At 43.1% G+C, this 22,771-nt stretch overlaps 1 protein-coding gene and 1 pseudogene across 1 annotated transcript in view; both read right to left on the bottom strand.

Moving 5' to 3' along the window:
• LOC126422701 (phosphatase and actin regulator 4-like) overlaps positions 1-22,771 on the bottom strand; it is a 424,446-nt gene that overhangs the window by 114,982 nt on the left and 286,693 nt on the right. The window lies entirely within an intron of this gene.
• Positions 5,044-5,161, bottom strand: LOC126429040 (5S ribosomal RNA; annotated as a pseudogene).

The raw sequence follows: 22,771 nt of genomic DNA, 5'->3' as shown, positions 1-22,771 counted from the left end.
GAAGGAAATCGGCCCTACCCTTTCCAAGGCACCATCTCGGCATTTTCCTGGAGCGATTTGGGGAAATCACGGAAAACGTAAATCTGGACAGCCGGACGTGGATTTGAACCGTCGTCCTCCGGAACGCGAGTCCAGTGCGCTGACCACTGCGCCAACTCGCTCAGTTTAAACAATACTCCAATATCGTTCAAACGGACAATGCTATGTATCTTCTTGCCGCATTTACTTCAGATTTCTACACGAAATTCTACTAAACATTTGCACGTACATTACAAGACTCAAATTATCTGTTAAAACCGACTGCGGAAAAAAAATTTAAAAAAATACTCTGCTATGTTGTGCTGTGGAAATGCGCGGTTTCGTTTTCTTTCTCGCAGTCCGTTTTAACTACGTATCAGCGCATTTAACCAATTACAAAAATTATTTCTTCCACCTACATTCTTCCTTCTCACAAATAACTTTAAACAAGAATTGTGTAAACAACTATGTGCTATTTATTTTTTCTTCGTCATTGTCGGTTTTAGCAGGAAACACCCAAGTTGTACGTATGCCTTATCGTCTTATCATCAGAACCCAACCATGGGACCTGTATCGTCCGAAACACTGTAAGCCTACTCATTTGCAGATTAAAACTATGCGAAATACTGTAACTGAATTTACTATTCTCACAGATCCAGCAGCAGGAAAGAACTCTTATATCCTGTTTACCAATGAGCCCAACGGATTTACCAATTTACTTTAAGGGATGACGATTGCATCTTTCAACACGATCGAGCACCTGTTCATAATGGACGGCCTGTGGTGGAGTGGTTTCACTACAATAACATCCCTGCAATGGAATGGCCTGCACAGAGTCCTGGCCTGAATCCTGTAGAACACCTTTGGGATGTTTTGGAAGGCCGACTTCCTACCAGGCCTCACCGACCGACATCGATACCTCTCCTCAGTGCAGCACTCCGTGAAGAATGGGCTGCCATTCCCCAAGAAACCTTCCAGCACCTGACAGAACGTATGTCTGTGAGAGTGGAAGCTGTCATCAAGGCTAAGGGCGGGCCAACACCATATTGAATTCCAGCATTACCGATGGAGGGCGCAACGAACTTGTAAGTCATTTTCAGCCAGGTGTCCGGGTGCTTTTGATCACGTAGTGTATATCCGTGCATACATTCACACACACAGGCAAACAAATTTCGTCAGTTGCTAAACTTAAGTCTAAACTTACATTTCTCACGTCCAAAAATTCATTGCACGATATGTAAACGACCAGCTATTTCGTACCCTCATTCCCCGTATAATCGACCGCAACTCACTAACAAAACATTATCATTCATCGATTAATTTACTACGAATTATTACGCACCACTCACAATCAGGTGACTGTATACGTCAAAACTGGAGCCCTTCGCAGATTAATGAATCTGTTTTATCATTTAGTATTGTGTCCAGAGCTGGTCTTCAATATTCGATCTGTAAAGGTGATCACGTCGCAGAGATAACTTTCAAATGTAATCTCGTTTCATTGCGTCACATCAAGTGGACCTCCTTCGATGCGCACTTACAATACGAATTAGGTGACAATGCCAATTAAAATATGTAATCGTTTTACTATTGCTGCATCTACACAGACATACAAAGATTCACAGGGTGCACCAAGTCTTTAGCGACAAAAGTATACAACCCGAACGACATTTTGAGACGCGAAACCAATGGTCGGAAATGAGTATTTCAAACGGTCCGTCTCATGGGCGGGCGCCGCGCTGCTCAGCACTGGGCTTCAGCCGTCTCGGACGGAACGAGCTCATGACGTCATCGCACGGGCCGGGCTGGGCCTCCTGCCTGTGGTCGGGGTGCTGCGGGCTGGCGTTGCTCCCCCTCAGCCTTTCAAATCAGCCCGACCGACGGGCTTACACCGCACTGTTCCGCACTGGGCAATACCTTGGCGGACGAAGCGAGACCATGACATCACTGCGTAGGCCAGGCTGCTCCGCACAATTTTTTACCTTTTATTTCCACAATTTGGAACACACACTTCTTTTATCGTATATTTATGTAATTCTGTATCACAAATGATATTTTACTCTAGCAATATAATCAAAACTGCAAGTCGTGGGCATCGCCTCATGTACTATTGTTAGCGCTATGTTGGGAAGAAAGTTTCAGTCAAAACACGCAACTTTGTGTCGTAACTGTAGCATCTACACACCACTGCCACGTCGTAAGCCTCAGTTTAATTTGTATTACAGTTATCTACTCTCCCCGAAGTTATTCAATCTGTATATTGAGCAAGCAGTAAAGGAAACAAAAGAAAAGTTCGGAGTAGGTATTAAAATCCATGGAGAAGAAATAAAAACCTTGAGGTTTGCCGATGACATTGTAATTTTGTCAGAGACAGCAAAGAACTTGGGAGAGCAGTTGAACGGAATGGACAGTGTCTTGAAAGGAGGGTATAAGATGAACATCAACAAAAGCAAAACGAGGATAATGGAATGTAGTCGAATCAAGTCGGGTGATGCTGAGCGAATTAGATTAGAAAATGAGACACTTATAGTAAAGGAGCTTTGCTATTTGGGGAGCAAAATAACTGATGATGGTCGAAGTAGGAAAGATATAAAGTGTAGACTGGCAATGGCAAGGAAAACGTTTCTGACGAAGAGAAATTTGTTAACATCAAGTATAGATTTAAGTGTCAGGAAGTCGTTTCTGAAAGTATTTGTATGGAGTGTAGCCATGTATGGAAGTGAAACATGGACAATAAATAGTTTGGACAAGAAGAGAATAGAAGCTTTCGAAATGTGGTGCTACAGAAGAATGTTGAAGATTAGATGGGTAGATCACATAACTAATGAGGAAGTATTGAATAGGATTGGGGAGAAGAGAAGTTTGTGGCACAACTTCACCAGAAGAAGGGATCGGTTGGTAGGACATGTTCTGAGACATCGAGGGATCACCAATTTAGTATTGGAGGGCAGCGTGGAGGGTAAAAATCGTAGAGGGAGACCAAGAGATGAATACACTAAGCAGATTCAGAAGAATGTAGGCTGCAGTAGGTACTGGGAGATGAAGAAGTCTCACGACATATCACAGAAAAAGCGAAAAACCTTAGAAAGGAATTTAGGCCTGAAGTAATTCACTAAGTGATCGGAGGTGAATATTCGCCGACACAGATATGTGGAATGTAGCGCAAACAGGATTCATTACCTGACACGTACAATTCCTTATTTTGTTAATTGGGACCTCATATCACGGTTCTTGTTTACGACCTGGTTTCCAGACGCGTCTAAAACAGATTAAAATATTAGAAAGGACTTTTGAGATGATTTATCTGAAACATGCACCTTTTACGACAGACCAAGGTGCCAACACTCCCATTGCTCTTCATGTATATTCTAGACTGAATTGTTCCTGTCAAATGCTGAACACAGTGCTACGAAGTACGTTTAATGTGCGGCATATGAAAGAAAATGTGCGGCATATGAAAGAAAAGTATGTCAAGAAAACGGTAAACTACGTCTTGTTCTGACTGCAGTGAAGAAACTTGTGACATTTGCAAAGCAAAGCGCCCTTGTTCGTATCCTAGAGAGAACACTGGGACACACGATTGACCATGCGTTAATCAGGCAAAAGACACTATTCGATACTGTGTAAAAAGCTCTCTGATAAATGAGAAACAGAGAGAACAGATGGATTAACATCACGTTAACGGATGAACTGATTTCCCATCTAGCGGTATGTATGCTGTTGTGTTTTAATATAAAACTGGTATTCATTAGCATGTAAATTATTTGAGGAATTGTCCAGGGATTTTTCTTACAGCCTTTTAAGAAGACCTCAAAAGAATTGTAATAGCAAAAATCACGTACATTGCATCTTATGTTCCCGGGAAGATAAAGCTCCTGAAAAACAAGTAAAGATCCTCAGGACGGAGAAGCCTCTGAAGCAAATATTACGAATCCACCTGAAAAATTATGTAGAGGAAAAGGCACGTCGAGCTAGCTACTTCCTATGGGCACCATTTCTACATCTGAATATGACGTCTGAACCTCAGAGGCGTGAAGTCATCGGTGAGGTAAAGCATACAATTCAGTAACTACTACAAAAATAATTTCAAATGACCATTCACAAGAGGATGCTCCCTGATGAAGCGCTGTCTACGAAATAAAGCCCTAATTCGGGCCCAGAAAAAACTGTCATCTCAGGTATATTCTCATCTAAATAATAGCCAAATATACGTGGGCTGTTTTTTAGACTGTCCAGGTAGAATCTGAGAGCAACATTGAAAAAGTCCTCAAATGCTGGAAGATAATTCAAATATTTTTAAGAACGGAACTTTTTTTTCTCTACAGTAGTACTCCGAACTCTGATGATTTGTCAAACGGTATATTACAAGTCTTATTTAAACAAGACTTGTAAATTGGTCGAAATTGCAGATTGTGACTAAAATGAAAACGGACAAATCTTTCCGGGTCTCCATAAGATTGCCAGAAAAAAAGGGTGTGTACAGTCATCCATCTTTGGGTCAGAGAGAGATTTTAGTGCGGCAAGTTTCATTTTAAGTGCACGACGGTATCTTCTGGACTCGGACGTTGTTCATGCTCTTGTCTTTCTTCATAAAAACTAAAAACCCCTCCCGAAAAGGCCATGAAGGCCCAACGGTAGCGACCGGCCGCCGTGTCATCCTCAGACCACAGGCGTCACTGGATGCGGATATGGAGGTTCAAATGGTTCAAATGGCTCTGAGCACTATGGGACTTAACATCTGAGGTCATCAGTCCCCTAGAACTTAGAACTACTTAAACCTAACTAACCTAAGGACATCACACACATCCATGCCCGTGGCAGGATTCGAACCTGCGACCGTAGCAGTCTCGCGGTTCCGGACTGAAGCGCCTAGAACCGCTCGGCCACCGCGGCCGGCTGGATATGGAAGGGCACGTGGTCAGCACACCACTCTCCCGGCGGTTTGACAGTTTCCGAGACCGGAGCCACAACTTCTCAATCAACTAGCTCCTCAGTTTGACTCACAAGGGCTGAGTGCACCCCGCTGGCCAACAGCGCTCGGCAGACCGGATGGTCACCCATCCAAGTGCTAGCCCAGCCCAACAGCGCTTAACTTTGGTGTTCTGACGGGAACCGGTGTTACCACTGCGGCAAGGCCATTGGCCTCTTTCTTCATAGCAACTCCAATATAAGAGAAAATGAATAAAAGAATGTGGTGCAAATGTTTTCCACGCCACGATTTGTTTTCTGTTCTCTCTAGACCGATTGTCGATTATTGTATCTGTTTGCCTTGTAGCTTTCATTTATGCAAACTGTTCTCAAATTAGTGTTGGTTTATTGCAGCCAAATAAATGAATCTCTTTCTTTGTGAATTGTTACTGCAATGTAGATATTACGTCGCCAGTTTCAGTGAACCCCGAGTCGTCATGTTTTGATTTTAGTATGACAAAAGTTTTACATGAGAACGCTTACCTGACATGAAAGAGTACAGTGGGAGTACAGTGGATCCGGCTTAATGACGTACTCAGTTTTTCTTTAGCACGAAACAAAACTGTTTGCCATTAGAATAATCTGCTTCTCGGTAAAATTAGATATTCAGTACATACTTTATGTAGTTACACCAACTCTCAGAAGTTTTGTTCTTATTTTTGTTTATTTGTTAGACTGAACGAAATAAACAATCCTGCTTTTGAGCAGATGGAGGTACTACCACTGTCAGCACATTTCATTATAATAGTCATTCAGTTTTCGATTGTGATTCTGGATATTGTGAAACCTAATTTACGTGTCTAATGGCCGAAAAATCTATGCGAATACAACCCGTCCTTTTACATAAAATGAAGATATTCAAAGCGTAAACAAATGTTTCTAATGAGGTGTATTAGCAACTGCATGTGTACATTTTAGCAGCAAACAGCATTTCTGAAAATTACTTCTAATATATTGTCGATATTTATTTCGCATGCATAGTGTAAAATGAATTTCTCGTAACAAATAAAAATATTTTGGTCGCAACAGTTTCGTGCTAAACGCTTTTTTCAGTATGAGATCTCTCTGAGAGGAGGTAACAGCTCGTCTAGAGTGGTAGAGCCCGGTACGCAGCGCGGGATGTGTGTTTGACCGGCGACCCAGCCCACCCAGTGCGGTGGGCTGCCGCGGGCTGAGCGTTAGAGTCATGTTTACACGGAAATTAGCAGTATGAGCCCACTTATCCATACGAGCTAAGCTTGCACTCCCTCTGGCACTGGTTCGATTGGGAGGGGGCTGGGTGTCAAAGTTGTGGAACCTTTCCTAAGGCGAGCGGGCACTCAAATGTTGTTAACTGGTCCTCGATGTCCTTGATACCGGCACTGGGGAGGAGTTGACACCCGAACTGGTACCACAGTACGAGCTGGCGCCACACGTGTTCTAACGACGACGGATGTGGGAATCTTGCTGGCCACAGGAGTATCTCAAAATCACGCACACAGTTCGCAGAGACACGTTCCACCTGCGGTCCTGCATTGTCCTGTTGAAAACTTCCACCCATGATACTGTCGCATCAGAAGCATGACGGCGCAGGGTGTCCCCGATGTCCGTTGTGCCATCACAGTTCTCCCAATAACTTCAATTCGTGCCTGAAGTCATACCCGACAGCTCCCCGCGCCATGGCGACCGGATTAAACCGCTGTGGCTCTGTAAAACATTGGAGAAAAGGGATTTCTTTGCAGATTGCCGCCTGACTCTCAGACGATGATCATCCGGGGTAGAGTAGAACCGCTATTCATCGCTGAACATAATGTCAGCCCTGTTTTCCGGTCACGGTACCGCTACAAAAACAGCCGTTTGTTTTGTGTTAACGGCAGCCTTTGCACAGGACGGTAATTCCATAGTCCGGTTGCTGCTAGTCTCTGACCAACGGAGCGGGCATGAGACAGGATGTTGCAGGGAGTTCTCAGATGGCAGGCGCAGATTTGAAAGGATTACGATGCGCTTGGTGCACTATATGGCCATTCTCCTCTGTAGTAGTCAGACGTGGACGACTGGAATCTTGTCAAGTATGCCTGTCCTCGCGTTCCCACGCAGACCAACACCGGACCACGTCACATCCGAATATCCCACAAATCTGCATTCTTCACAGTTGCAAGAGGCGCCCAAATGGAGTCCCACAATGAGGCTCTTTCCACACTCTGTCAGTGCTGATAATACAGTCTCACAAGAGTTCGAAGCAACTCTATCTCAGGCAGTCCACGCCCCTTACATACCCCACAACACCTGCTAACAATACTAAACACGAACAGCTATACTCACTCTGATGACCGTTCTACTTGTCACAGAGAAATGCAACTGGAATCACTTACATACCTGCAGATGGTGTGAACGTGTACGAAAATGAATATAGACTTTTTTTGTCAGGTAGACTCAATGGCTACAATTTCATCCCAGCTTTTAAAACAAATTCCACAAGCATTTTATAAATGCCAATATTTATTATCAGAAATGTAAACCCATTCGAGGTAAGTTCTTGATTTATGCAAACCAGATCTCTAAGCAGCCAGTCTGATACTCCTCTGTATCTACGGCAGCCATAGTACATGAGACTGAAATCCTGGATCTACTCAATGTCGCAGTATGGTGATCGAGGCCTACGAGAAAGACTGGCAGCGGCGCTTACGTCACGAAGGTAGGCCAGAGCTAGCTCGCTCGCTCGCTCAGCTCAGCAGACAAACTACGTTTCCACACATGTTACCTCGTAACTAGGTGCGTACGTACAAACTAGAATTGCATCTTCTACTAGAATCCGTTATTATGGAGTTTTACTGTTATTAGTCCTACAATGATCGGAAGTCCATAGGGTTACATACAATTTGTTACGGCTGTACTCGGGTACAAGAAAATTAAAATCATGCCAAAATGATTATCTGTTGCATAAGGCACCAATTCTTTTATGAAACGAGGACTGTTAAGCAGAAGAGACTAAACGCTATGAACAAGCCGTAATACCGTTTATGTCGAGCGCTGCTCTTAAATTAAATTTTGTTGTAGTGCTGTTAATCAGTAGGATTTAATAATAGCAGATTCCAGTAGAAGATGCAATTCTCGTTAGTTCGTGCACGCCCAGCTACGAGTGAACAGGTTTAGAAACGCATTTTGTATGCTGAGCTGAGCGAGCGACGGCGTTCAGGCCTACCTTCGTGACGTACACGCCGCGGCAACTCTTTCTCGTGGGTCTCGACGGTGATGGTAAGGCGCTGATTGTACAGAGGTGTTTCCGGGAGCAGCCTTGGTTGAATTTCAACCGGGCGGTAGTCATTAGAAACTGTCTCTTATTCCCTATGCCAGTTAAATTTTATATCCCTATTTTCAGCGTATCAATGGGCCATCGGTAAATGTGAGACAAAGTGTTTGTTCCAGGAGCCCTTGTTCAGAGCTATGGTCTCCCACGCCTTGCTCCGTTCTCTTTTACCCATCTCAAGGAGTACACCATCCGCTGGTATGCTTCGCTCACTTATTCCAGTCTTTGTCGCTTTCTGTGCCAATTGGTCAGTCTCCTTGGCAACTGCAGCATGTCCCTTGTTCCCTACAGGTGGTAACATTGTACCGTCTCTTTCTAGCTTTAATATAGTAGCAGCTATTTGATGTGATGAAAAGTTACTCATTTTGTCTTCACCACTTGATTCCAGGCCTTGCATCGCGGAGAGCCAATACGTTGTTGCTCCGATATGGTTAACTGCGGTGGTCATGCTGTGCCCTTTCAATGTCTATGATTTCAGCCGTGGTAATTAACGCCTCTTTCAGTAAATGAAATAGTCTATACTTTTTATTTTTAATACCTACATGGTCGCAGTGATGGAGTCATCGTATTTTTACTTGTAGGTATACGAATACACAGCACTTGGCCATTGTTGATGCTTTTCTGAATTGCTTTAATTAATTACTGGGTCCCAGAGTAACGCATATTACTACTCGAAGTAGGATAGCAGTCGCGTTCTTCGAATGAGGCTCTGGTACTCTAATCGACTTGTGGACTCGAACTGAACAACATCTGTTATTGGGATCTTATTTATTGCCACTTCGTTTGAATGGTGCACGGTACTCGATAGTCGTTCGTAATGTGCTGCCACAGAAATTGGAGTCTGTAACTCTTGTCCTTCGCTAGAATATATGCTTGCAACATGAGAGTGCATCACCCATGTCAGCGTGATATCTGTGGGCAACTGATATTCTGATCGTTGGCCAGAAAGGACTAAGTCCTGCCTGTCCCACGGCCACCGCGATTGCCAGATCTCATTCCTTCGTATTTTTCATATGGGCTTCCATTAGCCGTTGACAGATTAAAATTCAGCATAAATCGATAGGCGGCATCTGCAGTCTTACCGTACAGCAAATAACAGGGATTTTTGAGACAGAGCGACAAAATTTTGAGGGTCTTTGTATTGCACGCAGTGAGACTGGCAGCTTAAGTTGTCTCTATACGGTGTGAGCTGTTTGTGTGAAAAAACTTACTATATATTCATTTCCGATAGTTAGTTCCATAATTTTAAGCACTCAGTTTAGGATTTTGGCTCTAACGTCCCGTGGGCGCTGTAAAATTTCCTGCAGTTGCACTCGTTTGGAAAGCCTTTCCATTTGACAGCACTTCGGCGGCTTCCGCAACACGATGCAGATGGTCGCGAGAGCTGTCAACACTGTTGAACAGAACACGTCTAAGCGCTGAAGCCTACAGTTCTCAACGAAGGCCTCGCCGGGACACACTTGAGCAGCTTACTATTTCATCATGGCTGGAAACCACATAAGGCCTCAAGTTCCGTCACGTGCCCGTTCTCAGAACACACACACTCATTTCCTGCCACAAACGCTAGGTGGTAGAGTTGCGCTCTGCAAAACAGCCGTTCCGTAGGTTTGGTACAGCACATAAATGACGCAGTAAAAAGTACGATTACCGGTAGTATTGGCAGCATTGATAGAGAAAAGAAACATAAATTAACGTGTGAGAGAGGAACTGTTTGTTTTGCACATAAGTAGAACTGCACATCGTTCAGTGTTAGTCAATTGTTATTTTATACCCTTACAAAATATAAACTGCGTTTTATAAGTAAAAGAAATTGGTTGCAGTTTTATGTAAACAAAACAATTACTTCTGATGCAAGCAGAGTTTACATGCACAAATAAAAAAAAAATCTATATAATGACTGTTGTTATTTTTTACTCAACAGAACGTTCTTTATCATGATCAAAGACAAGTGTTTCCTGTTATAATTGATAAGCGCGAAAACTGCTAAGCAATAATGTAAACATGTTTTATATAATCCGGACGAAATATTGAAGCAAAATATTGCTTTTTGAGAAAATTGCGACTTCTAGAGCGATATGATAAATCTGTATTTTTTTTCCTACAATAACCCTCTGTTTCACGTTACAAATCAACAATTTTCTAATGAAACGTTAATAAGACATCGACAGCTTCAAATCTGCTATAAGTACTGTATTTTTTAAGTAACAGGCAGGAAAAAGAATGTTCGTTAGGTTACGCGGCCCTTCATACATTCACGGTTCATCGCTTCCCGTTTCTAGGGGACTCTATTGAGATATCGTACTGATCGGATACGCAGACAAAGCGATTGAAATGAGGTAATGGCCTATAAGCACGCAACTGATCTAACTTAAAGATATACGGTTGCGATCTTAACTGACCGAAGCTACTAGGAAAACTACTGTAGTCTACGCTTACTTACGGTAGGCTGCAGCAGTTTGACAACACTAGTAGCTGGTTATCTGATAACGGTTTCTACCTATTACTGCTGAACCTTTTTCTTCCACCCTTCATTGTTAAGAACCGTCGACGGTTTCCCAAATTTCTGCAGCCTTTTCTGATATGTAATAATTATTGTCGTTATTTTGTACTCAACAGAACGTTCTTCCTCATGATTAAAGACAAGAGTTTCCTGTTATAAACAGTTACATAACAGCGAATACGAGTCTCGACTTATCCGTAGATACTCGAATGTTTCTGAATAAAATGAATGGACAGAATGTGTGAGTATACATGTCGTAGTCGTCAACGAATCGTAAAAGGAATTCGTGGAGGCGAGAACAGAGTAATTTTTCGCTGAGAACCAAAGGTAAAACGTAAGGTCTGGCCTGACTGCAGGTAGAGTAAAGGCTTTTGTCACCGCGGCACTCGAAGGGAGAGGATGGTGGGCCCATCGCCCGGCCCGGCCGCCTCTTATCCCGCCAAGGATGTCAGATTGTTATTTGACAGCAGGCTGAGTGGACCTGGGCCCGTCCTGAAGGGACTGGAACAACAATAAAACCCCGCCGCCATCCGGGATTGAATCCGGGACCTAAAGCTGCACGTGCTAGACCACCACAGCGCAGGTTCCAATGTCGAATGTTTTCCTCGCCGTCTTGTCAGATGCTAGGGCTGTAACATATCGTACGTATTCCTTACTGACGAGGAGAACACGGCAAGGTCATAATCCGATTTCCCACAAACTTCTCTCAGTGGAAGAGGAGTCAAAATAAGGGAATATGAGTCTCGGTGTACCCGTAGATACTCGACCGTTTCTGAGAAAATGACGGTGAAAGTTTTCGAGGTACTTTATGTGCCTTTTACCGCGTGGCATCCTCATATGAAATGGGGGCACAGTGGTCAGCGTGAGGGCTTCTTAAATTTGCGCCCCATGTGCGAAACCCGATTATTACCTTTTTTCATTTATATACCTGTGTCTGTAGAAGATTACTACAAGAATGTTTTCCAGATTATTTTGATATACATCGTCCTTATTCGTCTGTTAATTGTATGTCAGATGAATGAATTAAAACAAAATAATGAGACAGATATTGTAAATGGTTTTCGGTGAAATTCGAGTAGCGTATCTCGATTCATAATCAACTGCAAGAGCCAATTTTCGGAAAAGTGATCCGTTGTGCTTGGTTTGCTGCTAAATTATTGCCAACGTGCGAAATTTTCAGTAATGTTAACATAGTTTCTTTCCAGAGTGATATTCATACGAAGAAATGTCACCGAGTCAAACTTGCCTGCGCGCAATTCTCCTTGTGTTTGGAATATCTGTGTTTCGAATATTTCTACGATCGGCATCATCCAAAGGAATGCACCAAATCTTACTGAACAATAAACATATGCTTAAAAGATAAGAATTTATATCAGAATGAAATACCAGAATATGAGAATGTAAAAAGACTGTAACCCCTCAACATACCATGCGCACATATATTACATAATAAATATCTGACACTTACTGTGAAATCCAGTTGTAATTTTACAGTTAATATAACGCCCTTCTATCCTCCAATTTGATAAGAAACATTCGAATAGTAATCTTCTTCCGATAAATAAAAACAAAAATAAAATAAATAAAAACCGTAATTGAGTTTTGACACGAGGCGCAAAATTCACAAGCCCAACACTAACCTCTGGGCCACTACTTCGCCACAGGGTGTCGTCGGGAAAAAGTACATGAAGTACTTGAAAAACACGTCGAAAATTTTGACTTTTTTTTTTCAGAAACTGTTAAGTATATACCGACAAGCGGAAACACGCGTTCGCTTATTTTGACTTCTCTTCCACTGAGCGACGCTCCTGGGAAATCGGGTGATGTCACTTGCCATATTCTCTTCGTAAGTAGCGATAATCCAAGAGGGACTAACAAGGGAACCTCCCCATCGCACCCCCATCAGATTTAGTTATAAGTTCGTACAGTGGATAGGCCTTGAAAAACTGAACACACATCAATCGAGAAAACAGGAAGAAGTTGTGTGGAACTACGAAAAAAATAAGCAAAATATACAAACTGAGTAGTCCATGCGCAAGATAGGCAACATGAAGGATAATGTGAGCTCAGGAGCGCCGTGGTCCCGTGGTTAGCGTGAGCAGCTGCGGAACGAGAGGTCCTTGGTTCAAGTCTTCCCTTGAGTGAAAAGCTTACTTTCTTTATTTTCGCCAAGTTATGATCTGTCCGTTCGTTCGTGACGTCTCTGTTCACTGTAATAAGTTTAGTGTCTGTGTTTTGCGACCGCACCGCAAAACTGTGCGATTAGTAGACGAAAGGACGTGCCTCTCCAATGGGAACCGAAAACATTTGATCGTAAGGTCATAGGTCAACCGATTCCTCCGCAGGAAAACACGTCTGATATATTCTATACGACATTGGTGACGGCATGTGCGTCAAATGACAGGAATATGTTGTCGACCCACCTAACTTGTACACTTGGCGAATGGGTAAAAGATTCTTCTACCTTGCCCGGTTTAGGTTTCCTTGTGGATGTGATAATCACTCCTAAAAAAGTGATGAAAACATAAGAGTTCGTCACATAAACTGCGACAAATGAATCCAACAGTTTTCCCTGTGCTCTGTCAAAACATATGTTTTTAACGTTTTCAAATTTTTCCGTGTGTAGACCGTCAAATACTGCACATGTCCAAGCAAATCTGAACATGTCCTGGAATTTTGGAGAGCGAAGTTGATTATGTGTGAGTGCCTGAACTTTGATAATTGTCTGAAAATAAAATATTAAACTTTTCACTCGAGGGAAGACTTGAACCAAGGACCTCTCGTTCCGCAGCTGCTCACGCTAACCACGGGGCCACGGCGCTCCAGCGCTCACACTATCCTTGATGCTGCTTATCTTGCGCATGGACTTCTCAGTTTGCATATTTTGCTTTTTTTTTTTCATGGTTCCACACAACTTCTTCCTGTTCCCTCGATTGATGTGTGTTCAGTTTTTCAAGGCCTATCCACTGTGCCAACTTATAACTAAATCTGATGGGGGTGCGATGGGGAGGTTCCCTTGTAAGTAGCGTTTCGTTACTACCTGAAACTTCTCGTCATTCGCATGTTTTCTTCCTTGCACACGGTTCGGGCCCGATACTGTGTCCCTCCAATTCGTTACCTTCAGCAGACTGGCAGTAGCGGAAATTTTTGGGTACTCTTACGACGTCAACTATTACCATTAACGGCGCTTTGAACAGCGCCTCCAATGAAGAACGTCCACGTCTCCGACCAATGGAGACCGCCAGGAAGATGTTACAAAGCAGCAGGCACCTCTGGGCACCAGTCTTCCAGTTCAAGATTACTTCCGTGTCGCTAGCTGGTGCCGAACGTTACACCGAGTTGTAGATAGCTAGCTCTACCGGCAAACATCCAGTGTACGTACATGTACGCCCGTGTCGGGCTTCTGCTTATAACCAGCCACCGCTGCCGTAAGTTGTCAAATGTAGCAAATCTTCACCTACAAGTTGAGTGCAATATATATTTGTTTAAACTACACTTGTGTCAACTAGTCTTTTGTTTGCCTGTCCAGATTCGTACGGCGACGGATCCCTTTGGCCATCTTCTCCCTATTTATCATTTGGAACGAGGACATAGCGGCTGCCGACTCGCAACATAACAAAATGATTTGCGAAATAATTTGTCTAGGAGTAAGAAATAAAACACCTTAGAGAAACGTTGACTCCCTTTTCAATTATGCTGAAGATGGTTCTTTCAGTTATGCTCAATATCATGTACAGTAAAACAGAATGACCATTCTCTTTCGAGATATTTAAAGTATTCTCTCTTGAAAAAAATTTTGAGACGAAATCTTTTTTACATCTTCGGGCACAGATGATACAAATATGTCAAGGTCACACAACAGCAAACTGCACGTTCTACGCAGTCAATCAGACAAAAAACCTCAAGTACCCTTTAAAATTCAAAGAACCAAAGTTAAACAATGAACTTTAAATTCTCAACTGGCACTTAATTTGCTGTACCGGTACTCGATTTGGAACATCATTCAAAGATGCGTCAAACGTTTCTGTAATCTATTTTATTTCTTATTTTTAGACAAATTACTTCATAAAACATTTGACCGCTTTTTTAAGTTTTTAGTTTTAATTTTAAATGTTTGATAGGAAAAAACGATCTTTTAGACACCTAATTAGTTGTCATAGCGTCCTCTGTTCTCGAAATGTCCCGAATTTAGTACTTCATTTAAAGGAAGCCATTTACACCCTGTAACGTTTTGTGCGAAAAATACCTAGGCCTAGAAGATCGGAAATTTGACACTTCATTTACATAGCTAGCAGCAGCTGCTCGTGAAATATTCCTATTTGCCCCCAAATCACTCAGTTAACTACCGTAATTAGATTTAAGCAATGCTTATGCAAAACTAGATCACATGCAGGTCAGTGTGATACTGCATTTGTCCATTTCCCTCTCTTTCTTTGGCTACGAAGATTCGATCAAAACCCCTTCTGCAATTTATCGGGAGCCTTATTTTCGCTCCGCTCAAACATTTGAGCAAAAATGTGTTCAAGAGAAAGAGCCCATTCAAACGGCGCATTCAAGAGCACGACTATACCCAAGACTTGGTAGGTTAGCAAAAGAGTATTAATATATAATAGCTATATTAACGAATTTAACGGGTAACGAATACTTTGTAACGGGTGTGTGTGTCCACAATACCGAATACATATGGTACGAAATTTAGTCGTCACTTTTATGGCCCTGATGAGTGCCAGTCAAATCAAGTTCCTATTGCCGATTGCTTAAAATGAACTGTGTGGTTCGAATACAAACCGACAGTGAGTCCAGAGGTGTGATTCGATTTTTGAATACTCTGATACAGTGATGAAGAAATAAATTTAAGGAAGGACTACGAAATGTTCAAAACTGGGCGAACAAAAGTGTGTGACGAAACTCGACTCGAACATCCGCCATTCATCACAAATAGTACAAAGAGTCGAGTGAAGCATTAAATCGTGCAAGAGTCCCTTTCACGAAGCTCAAAGCGTTCATGAACGGGAAACGGTTTGGAAATGAGGATGAGGTGAAGGATGCTATGAGCAATTGGCATAATGGACTGGTAGCAGTCGGCTGCGACACGCGAATTCTGAAGCGCGTGGACATATATTAAAAAGTCTTAAGTAACGATGGTGATCATGTAGAGAAATACAGTAAGCTTCAATTTCTAAGTGAATTTTTTAATAAAATATATTTCTTCAACTTATTAAGGAGAAACGGTCTTTACTAATTGGATTACTCTTTTATACAATATAGCCCAATTCACAGGTGTGATATCAAAGCTAACACCTTAGACCGTCCTGTCAAAAATACGTGATAATGGACTCTTCATATACTGTCATTTTCAAACATCCGCTCCGCACGCCAAGTCGCTTCCAAATATTACTGTTCACACGTTTGTTTTCGTAACCTCACCTCCACACATACAGTTAACGAACAATATCTTAGTTGCTATTCACAACTTTGTACCTGTTTTCGCCGCAGGGCTGCTCATGTCGTATATGAATGAATGACCTTCCAGACAATATTAGCACTAAGCTCATACTTTTCGCAGTAGATGATGTTATCTATAACGTACTGTCTGAAAAAAAGCTGCACAGATATTGTAAACTCTTAATAAGATTTAAAAATGGTGCGAAGACTGACAAACTGGTTTACATATTACAGAAAAGTACTATTATATGACTATAATACCAATCAGTCTCATTTGCAGTCAGTCAACTCAGTCAAATACGTGCGTGTAACAATTTACAGGTATACGACATATAACGATCTCGTAGGCTAAAGCGTAGGAAAAGCAGGTGACAGACTTTGGTTCATTGATAAGACACTAGGGAAATGCAATCAGTCCGTAAAAGAGATTGACCAGAAAACACAAGTGCGACCCAACCTAGAATATTGCTCAAGGCTGTAGGACCCGTAACAAACAAGACTAACGGGAGACATTGCGCGTATACAAAAAAGGGCAGCACGAATGATCACAAGTTTGTGGGAGAGCGTCGCTAATATACTGAAAGATGCTAAACTAGCAGATACCTCAACACAGACGGAAACTTCCATGTGAAAACAAACTTACTAAGTTGCTAGGACCAAATTTAAGCGATGAATGAATATACTGCAACAGTCTATATATATTGATCCTATAGCGATGGCAAAGGCAATGTTAGACTAATTACTACGCGCACAAATGCGTTTCAGCAAACATTCTTCTCGCGCTGTATATGTGAATGGGACGGGGGAAAAGCCCGAATGGGTAGGACGTTCTGTAAGGCATTGTGCTGTGGTTTGCAGAGTGTAGGCTTACACGAAGAACAGATAAGGAGCACAACCGTGCATCATACAGACTTTTGTTACGCCAGCCAAGTGCTCATGACTTTCCACAGCCTTCGTTAATTTGAGCTAAAGTCTCGTGGGAAGACAACGGTTAACATTTGTCCCGGCCGTCGACGTATCCGGTGGATTACAGGCTTCACAGGCGGCGCAGTGGATAAGGCCAGTCCAATGTCTACAGCGGCCAAGTCTAATCGTGGCGCCGCGCCAGCACATCCGCCCAATTCAGATAATTTCCTGCTGCGCCACGTCGCTCCTCTGAAGTACTGTCTTCCTGCACTCCACCACTGGCTGAAGGCTGCCCATGCTCCCGGAGCATCCTTCCCCTCACTCTCGCACATGTGCACTCAGCTCTGCAAGTCTGGCACGCAGTATGTTACCTCCTCTGCCCATGAATGACGCTAATCGACTGACGCGAAAGATGTTTTGGCTGCACTTATGCTCGTTTCTATTTACTTTTAGTCTACAGATATCACCCACGCAAAGCAGCTTTTCATACTACACGAAGAAACTGGGCGAAACGCATACATTCTGAGACAAAAAAAGAAAAGAAAAACATACGCACCACGAAGAAATTATCCGAATGGGACGGAAATCAGTAGGTATGATTAACATGTACAGACAAACAAATGATTACAATTTCAGAAAAATTGGATGATGTATTCAAGAGAAAGAGCTTCACAGACTGAGCAGGTCTGGCCCTTATGCGAACAGTTATTCGGCTTGGCATTGACTGATAGAGTTGCGGGATATCCTCGGAGGGATATCGGTCCAAATTCTGCCCAATGGGCGTATCAGATCATCAAAATCCCGAGCTGGTTAGAGGATCCTGCCCATAATGCTCGCCGGCCTCGGTAGCTGAGCGGTTCTAGGCGCTTCAGTCCGGAACCGCGAGACTGCTACGGTCGCAGGTTCGAATCCTGCCTCGGGCATGGATGTGTGTGATGTCCTTAGGTTAGTTAGGTTTAAGTAGTTCTAAGCTCTAGGGTAATGATGACCTCAGATGTTAAGTCCCATAGTGCTCAGATCCATTTGAACCATATTGCTGCAAACGTTCTCAATTGGGGAGAGATCCGAAGATCTTCCTTGTCAAGATAGGGTTTGACAAGCACGAAGACAAGCATTAGAAACTCCCGCCGTGTGCAGACGAGAATAGTCCTGCTGCTATGTAAGCCCAGGATAGCTTGCCATGAAGAGCAAAAAAACAGGGCGTCGACTATCGTCGACGTACTGCTGTGCAGCTAGGGTGCCAAGGATGACAATCAAAGGGGTCCTGCTATGAAATGAAATGGCACCCCAGACCTCCACTCCCGGTAGTCGGGCCGTATGGCGGGAGACAGTCATGTTGGTATCCCATCGCTGTCCGGGACGTCTTCAGACTTGTCTTCGGCCTGGTATCTCACTGAGTGGAGTATAATTGTCTTCAGTTACGAGTTCCGCTTCGAATTAAACCCCAGTTATCAGCGAAGACGTATCTGGAGATGCCCCAGACAGCGGTGGGATACCAACGTGTCTGTCGCTCATGTGGCCCGACAATCAGGAGCGATGGTCTGGGCCGCCATTCCATTTCATAGCAGAACTTTGATAGTCATCCACGGCACCCTTACAGCACAGATGCACGTCGACGATATTTACACCTCGTTTTGTCGCCCTTCATCGCAAGCCATTCTGGGCTTACACAGGGAGATAATGCCCGGCCACACACGGCCTAAGTTTCGATTGCTTGTCTTCGTGCGTACGAAATACTACCTTGACCAGCAAGATTGTCAGATCTCTCCCCAATTCAGAACGTTTGGATATTTACGCGCAGGGCCCTCCCACCAGCTCCAGATTTTGACGGTCTAACGCGCCAAGTTGGAAGAATTTGGACCAATATCCAATAACTGTCTCAATCAATGCCAAGCCAAATAAGGGCCAGCAGACAGTCTGTGAAGCTCTCTCTCTCTCTCAAATAAATCATCCATTTTTTCTGAAATTATAATCATTTGTTGTTTTCTATATGCACATCACACCTACCGATTTCCGTCCCATTCGGATAATTCCTTCGCTGTACGCCTTTTTTTGTCTTAAATTGTATATTGTCCCACATATGACTACTAAATGACGCGCGGACGAGACGTAAAGTTGCTGGTATCATGGGGCGACAATAAAGTTACTTATTATAGTACTTACTGGCTGCCTCTCTGCCATGGTGAATCTCTCTGCTCTTCTTTTCATGCGTTATATACGCTCGCTGAGGGAAGCGGTCTGATGCGTTGAAATTCATGTATGTAGCGTCCTCTGTGGTGAGGTTCACGTACTCTTTTTGTAGTAGTCTTTTGTGTGATGCAATCCAGAGGAAAAATGGTTCAAATGGCTCTGAGCACTATGGGACATAACTGCTGAGGTCATCGGTCCCCTAGAACTTAGAACTACTTAAACCTAACTAATCTAAAGATATCACACACATCCATGCCCGAGGCAGGATTCGAACCGGCGACCGTAGCGGTCACGCGGCTCCGGACTGTAGCGCCTAGAACCGCTCGGCCACACCGGCCGGCGCAATCCAGAGGAAGTCCACTAGATATTCTTCACCGACGCTTTTATAAGTACGCCTATTTCAATGATTTCTGCATCCTTCTTATAACTTCCGAACGTTCCACTAGTTTCGATTTACGTGGTACAGGTAACTGGAGTTGTGATCTTCTGTGTCAGAATAATGTTGTGGAATTCGTAAACATTAAGCTACATAGTTATACATGAAAATCATAATACTGCCAATGTTCTACAGTATTAATTTATTTCGTTAACCAGCTTCGACTTGCAAGACCACCATTACACTTCGACTACCGTCGTGAAAGACACATCGAGAGTGAGGTAAAATCACCTAGTAAACGTTATCTTTAGCAGTGCAGTGGTGACACAATTGAACATATAAGGTGTTAGACACAATAAAAAAATTGTCTCAACCGATGGCTATAAACCAGTCCCGACTGATCATAACTTATGTTCAAATGGTTCATCAAATGGCTCTAAGCATTTTGCGACTTAACATCTGAGGTCATCAGTCCCCTAGACTTAGCACCACTGAAACCTAACCAACCTAAGGACATCTCACACATCCATGCCCGAGGCAGGATTCGAATCTGCGACCGTAACAGCAGCGCGGTTCCGGACTGAAGTGCCTAGAACCGCTCGACCACAGCGGCCGGCTAATTTATGTAGGAAACAAATATTTTAAAATTATACCTCCTCTCTATCCTCCCCCTGCTGTTCCTTCCAAAATCAGCAGGAAGTCGTGTAATATCCCATACCTACGACAGATATCTCAAAACGTAGCCAAACCACTGAAATGTTGCTACTATTGGGTTTCCTCCTGTGTGAAGAATACCAGAGGACAATGCATTTTCAATTGAAAAGATAACACCCAACTACTGGCCAACGCTAGAGCATACAAAATTACTTGTGCCGACTGTGGTAAGTTTTATATTGGCCAAACAGGCACAGACATAGCACCTAGGCTGGTTGAACATAACCACAGCTGGCAACTGCAGAATTGTGTATCGACAGTTGGTGAGCATGTACTGCCTGAGGGCCATAGCTACAAGACACATTTCCATGTCCTCCACTTAGGAAACAATCTGTTGGAAGCCTTGGAAATCAGTAAACATCTGACCCACAGTGATGATTTAATATTAAATGGCAAAGCATAACTTAATACTTCTCCTCCTACGAACTTTATTTAATCCTCATAAACCCCCAGTTCTTCCCCCGTTGTCTGTTCCATTCCATTCTTCCATTTTTCGTGTATTTATTTATTTTATTGTGATTGCCTACATATCCACGTTTTCTGTTTTCTGTAGGTACATCCTCCCTAGAGTACGAGAAATTCTTCATACCACTGATATCAAATTAAGCTCATTTATTTTGTATTAAAATTGTCAAATATTTATTATATCCAGTTTCTGCATCACGAAACAAAGTAGCACTGTGGAACATTCACAATATTCTGCTTATCTTTTACAATTATAAAGTTATTCTATCAAGAAACTACGGCAGAATCACTGAACATACTCAAACTACAACTGCCGGTGGTCAACTGTTCCAGTGCGCTACGTCAAGACAGCGAGAACAGCGCACGGCTGACCGCTCTATATACTGCTTTCCCAAAAATAGAAGAGCGTCAGCAGCAGTTGTCATGCTGGCACGTCCCGAGCGGGGTGTGGTGGACGCGACATGCAGAGAAATATAACTGGAGCCGAGTTCGCGAGCTGCAGCGTGCGCTGGTGAGGTCGCACACGGCCTCGCGGTTCTGCCTGTGCGCGGATAGCGAGTGGATTATCACAGCTGAGTAACATGTAGCCGGCCGGCCCTTTATGTGCTAGAGCGGGCAGCACACGGCGTTACGGTCGAGCTAGCTGGTGCTAGCCCCCCGGCATGCACCTCTGCGCAGTAATAAAATCGACGAGATAGGAGCTTCTGAAGAGCGACTAACATGTACAATTCTTATCCCCAAAGGTTTAACCATGGTTTTGGTTGATTTTCTGCATTGGCTTAAACAACTGCTGAAGCAATGACTGATTTTCAATTTAGCCTCAACATTCACTCTCAATACCAAAAAAAAATGTGGACGCTGCACTGTCCATACATTCAGGTGATGATAAACTGAATTCGCAAATGCCACAGGAAAGGTGGCCCTTCTGAAGACGTGCCGGTTATGACGTACGAATGCTGTGGCTAGCTGCGGCGTATGAAAGTGGAGACATGATACGTGAAAAGCCTGCTGCAGACAGATGTGCAATGAACACGGCAGCACGAAGCTAACACAGACGTTGAAGGTGGGATGACAACTGGTGCAAGATTCATGGGTCATCGCATCTATAATCCTAAGCGACTATCCCGGAACGAAGTACAAATTGCAAGTTGCCTACCTAACGGCTTTCAGTGGTAACAAAAATTTGGTTTCTAATGTTTGGCGTGATTATCGGCTGAATTTAAAGAATTTAAAATGCTGACATCATATACTCATTAAGAGGTGTAATCTTATATTAAAAGTTTAACACAGTATGACAAGTACAGAATTACAGTTGGAAACTTGTCTTGTAGCAGTATAAGAGACGGCGAGGAAATACCCGGTCTTCATTCACCCAGTATTCCAGAATAAGCGCGTTTGGCGACTTCCAACAAACTTCACATACAATTTCAAACATTTACGAAACATTTTCTCGTCGACATCCTCCACAATACGACGAAAGGAAATAACATTATCGCTTACTATATTTTCGCTGTTCATGCAGTAAAATTTCAGCACCAGGCATGGGTTTTATTTTGTTACTTCTTCACTGGCGACTAAATTCGCAATACATTTTGCTAACAATATCCAGGTGTAACACTAAACGTACCTGCAAAATTACAACATTCTGCGACACATAGTTCGGCAGATTTGACGCCGTAGACATTGGGATGCATCAGAAAGTAGATTTTGCTTACAATGGATCGCAAATTACCCAGACTGTATTCATCCAGTATTCCACTCAGTTACTTCCAACGACCTTTAAGCATAATTCCAAATATTTTATAAACTTTTCCTGGTTTACATGCTTGACGTCAAGTATTTAACAGACAAACACATTTATAAAATAATCATACGTTTGAAGATGTTTTAGCCTACACATAGG

The sequence above is a fragment of the Schistocerca serialis genome, chromosome 1 (genome assembly GCF_023864345.2).
Source record: "Schistocerca serialis cubense isolate TAMUIC-IGC-003099 chromosome 1, iqSchSeri2.2, whole genome shotgun sequence".
In the NCBI taxonomy this organism is placed as follows: Eukaryota; Metazoa; Arthropoda; class Insecta; order Orthoptera; family Acrididae; genus Schistocerca; species Schistocerca serialis.
Note: the sequence above shows the minus strand (reverse complement) of the source record. Positions and strands in the feature narration are given on the sequence as shown.